Source organism: Drosophila tropicalis, unplaced genomic scaffold (genome assembly GCF_018151085.1).
Source record: "Drosophila tropicalis isolate 14030-0801.00 unplaced genomic scaffold, ASM1815108v1 contig_321, whole genome shotgun sequence".
Classification (NCBI taxonomy): Eukaryota; Metazoa; Arthropoda; class Insecta; order Diptera; family Drosophilidae; genus Drosophila; species Drosophila tropicalis.
The window spans coordinates 65,512-69,873 of NW_027172778.1; the positions used below are offsets into that span (position 1 = coordinate 65,512).

The 4,362-nt window shown below is 37.4% G+C and overlaps 1 long non-coding RNA gene across 1 annotated transcript; it reads right to left on the bottom strand.

Moving 5' to 3' along the window:
• Positions 1 to 1,427: 1,427 nt before the first annotated feature.
• Positions 1,428 to 3,152, bottom strand: LOC137572472 (uncharacterized). Its single transcript, XR_011031661.1, has 2 exons — positions 2,860 to 3,152; positions 1,428 to 2,802 (listed from the first exon to the last, which is right to left on the bottom strand). It is a non-coding gene; the product is annotated as an uncharacterized lncRNA (long non-coding RNA).
• Positions 3,153 to 4,362: the final 1,210 nt, after the last annotated feature.

Sequence of the window (4,362 nt, forward strand, 5' to 3'; positions counted from 1 at the left end):
GCTTGGACGGATCGCGTTGGTCTGCACTTCGTGTATCGACTCAGTGCTCTCAGCTGTATTTCGCATGCCCCAAGCGCTGTGAGCAGCGGCCTCACTAGATGTGGCGCGTTCCATCGCGCGTTGAATCGTTAAATCTGCCTCTGCTAGCAGACTCTTCTGGAGACCCTCATCCTTCATTCCACATACGAAGCGATCGCGCAACATGCGATCCAAAGCAGCTCCGAATTTGCAGTCGACAGCGAGAGTCCTAAGTGCAGCCATGTAGTTCGCAACCGATTCATCAATTAGTTGGTCTCGCTTGTGAAATTGGTAGTAGGCCGCAATTTCCGATTGACATGGAGACAAATGTTGGTTGAGTATTTCATATATTTCCGATAAACTCAAATCGCTCACCTAAGTAGGTGATGCCAATGACGTTAGAATGCAGCCTTCTTCCGTGCTTCTTCCGAAACGTCATTGGCCAGAAGATACAGCTCAAAACGCTGCTTGTAAGTTGTCCATTTGTTTGGGTGATTTAAGTCAATTGGTTCTAACTGACCCACTCCCTGACATTATCACTGATTTATTTGTTGTTTTGCGTTCGGTGGCAATATTCACTTTGGCGGGTTTTTCCTCATGTGATTAGAAGCACGCATGCGGTTTTTTGGCGTCTCTTTGTTCGCTTTCGCTTGGTCGATTGTAACTGTACACGACATATATATAGTTTGACGAATTATCCCATCCTCGTCGCCAATTTTGTGTTTGTGCAAACTTATATATGTGGGATTGCGTCTGGCAACTCTGCTGAGCAAGGCGAATTGACCTAAAGACGGACAGTCGAACCGAAGAGACGAGCGAGAGCGGTTGCAAAAAAGACGAAAGACGAAACGACGCGAAGCAGTAAAGACGACTAATTTCCAACTAAATCTAATAAAAATAATCAAATAAATAGTTTTAAATTAAAATAAACTAAAATCCTACAAATAAATATAGTGAATAAAACAAATTGCTACAAATATGGGGGGCTCAACCTACAAAATAGGCATGACTCAACCTACAAAGAAGGCATGGCTCAACTTATAAAGAAAAAAGTAGTGAGTGAGATAGAGACAAACTTACACAAAACGACGCAACAGTGGAATCAAACGACGAGAAAAAAAAACAGCGCGAAAACGAATAAGAATTAGCATCAAACGACGAAAAAGTGGCGGCTTACGACGAAAAAGGGGCAAATAAACGGTAAAAAATTTTCAACGAACGACGAGAAAGTGTTTGAATACGACGATAACTGTGGTGACGTGGCGAACGACGTATATACATATACATATATATTAGTGTGTGTGCGTAAGCGAAAGAACTATGAGCAAACTTGAAGACTTTGGGAATGTGCAAGCGGCACTGAAAACTGTAGTGATGTACATGTGCACGTGTAGTTGTTAGCTGCCTAATTTTTCTACCTTGCTAACGATAACACAAGTGTATGCTAAAGATCGGGGTCGTGCACTTCTAGCGTTGCTCTTGCTTAGCTCGTCGGATGAGGGGAGGTTCTTTCCTACTCTAGGCATACGCACGGATCATACAGAAAAAATATAAGTGCACTATCAGAAACTAAAAGGCAAAATATTGAACCAGATCGGGATACTATTAATTGTGCGGACGACTTCTCTGCAGATTAGCTAAAGGTGTTGTTCGCTAACCCTTCTGTACCCACCCTACCTTGGCAAACTATTGGGTTTAATTGATTGCCCCTTAACAGACACTTAAATGATCTTAGACGATTTGTAACGGCAGCATAGTCATGGATTCAGGTGACGGACTCCTCAAAGAATTAGTTTACACAAACATGTCGAAATTTCAAGTTACGGGTTTAATTCCAAACAAAGGGTTTTCATGACTTAATTTTCTAAGAAATTACAACAATAAAGATATGCAAAAAGATATGGCAAGATAAATTTAAATACGATAATTAGAGCAAATATAGATTCAAAAAAATGCATAGTAATTCAAAAGAGATTTGGGTTATGTGGCCGCGTGTGCCAGTTGGCAATGAAACAAATATTTATAGTATATACATGTGTGTGTTAACTCACGATTTATCCAACGGTGCGATCTCTGGGCCCATCGATGCTGCAGGGATTTGCTGTATAATTTAGTTATTAGAAAAATGAAATGCAACAAAGCCAATCTTAACGCATTACATACCCATTGGGTTTCCTAATAAGGAAAACTGATTTTACTTAACCAAATAGGGACTTAATTTTAATAATATTTAAAGTTTTGTTACGTTACTTAAAATAATAATTCATTTAAATTTCTTTTAGTTAAGCAAAAATTTTTACGTTAATCAAAGAGAAAAAAAATGTATGAAAAGGTGTTGCCGTGGTGCAACAAAAAAAAAGTAGTATCCAAACCAAAGGGCTGCTACTACATACTTTGCGTAAAGATGAAACAAGAAAAGGTAGCAGAACTACTACTAAGTATGCATATGCACCAAAAAGAAATCGAAAAGTAGTAGATCTCGCTCAAATTGGGTGTATAATATTGGTATTTAATATATATTAGCCGGAGACTTGCTTCATTTCATCACCAGACTAATTTAGTCTGGCCCATGGCGATGATTATTGATGAAATGGAAGGGTTGATAAAGAAAATCCGAGGCTCGCTGGTGTCTTGGTTATTGAACGATGTTCCAACGAAGAAAATATCAGCGATTGGGCTGGGGAACAATTAACCAAATAGTCCCAACGAAAATGAAAAATCCAAGGCTGCTTGAAAGCCAAAAGTTGCTTGGTCGACGCCACGCGACCGAAATATAAATTTTAGCTGAAATATAATGGGGTTTAAATTCTGATATTTTCACTAAATTTAATTTTATATCACCTTATTCTTCGAAAATTCACTAATATTTTTATTCACTTTAGCCAAATATGTATATAACTGCCTTGTGCAGTACTGTACTTTTTAAACGATGATGTAATATGCACGTGTTTCACAAATATATATGTATATATATATATTTATTTGAATATTAATATTCACGTCTTTCCGCAATCAAAGTATCAAGTTAAATGAAAAAGCCTGTACCAAAAATTCTGTTTCTAAGCAAATGCAATGCATGCGAACGAATTCTAACGGATCTTTTCCATGTTCTCTTCTTTGCTTACGCTTTGCGTTCGCTGTGCGAAATGAAGAACCGTACCAAGTGAAGACATGTGCGTAGTACTCAAGGGGGGTTATTCATTTATTCTTGCAAACAAACAAAATAAGATGTTTTCTCCGAAATGCAATTAAAATTATTATTATTAAAGAGGGCTACTACAATTTTCAACGAGCAACGGCTCATTTCGTTTCAAGCGATTACCTTTTGGTTTAAAAGTAACGCCTAACTCATTTCAGAGGATGATGACCATTGCATTCTCTGGATTAGAACCTTCACAAGCATTCCTTTATGGATGACTTAATAGTTATAGGTTGTTCCGAAAAACACATTTTGACAAATGCAATACAACAACCTAAAGCTACATCCAGAAAAATGTTTATTTTTTATGCATGAGGTGACTTTTCTTGGTCATAGATGCACAGATAAAGGAATACTTCCAGATGACAAGAAATATGACGTCATCATGAATTTCCCAATCCCGCACAATGTGGATAGCCCTAGACGTTTTATAGCCTTTTGCAATTATTATAGACGATTCATTAAAAACTTCGCCGAATATTCCCGACACATAACAGGATTATGTAAAAAGAATCTTCCCTTTGAATGGTCAGTTGAATGCCAAGACGCATTCCAATATTTAAAAAGTAAACTAATGGAACCAACATTGTTACAATACCCCGACTTTAATAAAGAATTCTGTATAATTACGGATGCAAGCAAACATGCATGTGGAGGTGTTTTAACTCAAAACCATGATGGACTCCAACTTCCCATTGCTTATGCATCCAGATGTTTCACTGAAGGAGAAAGTAATAAGTGTACTACTGAGCAGGAATTAGCTTCAATACACTGGGCAATTTTACACTTTAGACAATATATATATGGAAAACATTTCTTAATAAAAACAGACCATAGACCTTTAATATACCTCTTCTCAATGATGAATCCCAGTTCTAAACTGACACGTATGAGGCTCGAATTAGAAGAATATGATTTCACTGTTGAATACTTAAAGGGAAAAGACAACTATGTAGCTGATGCGTTATCAAGAATAACCATCAAAGACCTATAAAATATAACTGGCAATATTAATAAAGTCACTACAAGATATCAGAATAGACAGAAAATCCGCGCGGAAAATAAAGAACAACAATTGCCTACGCAATCTTTAAATACAGCTTCTAAGCCCAGCGTATATGAAGTCATAAACAATGACGAGGTAT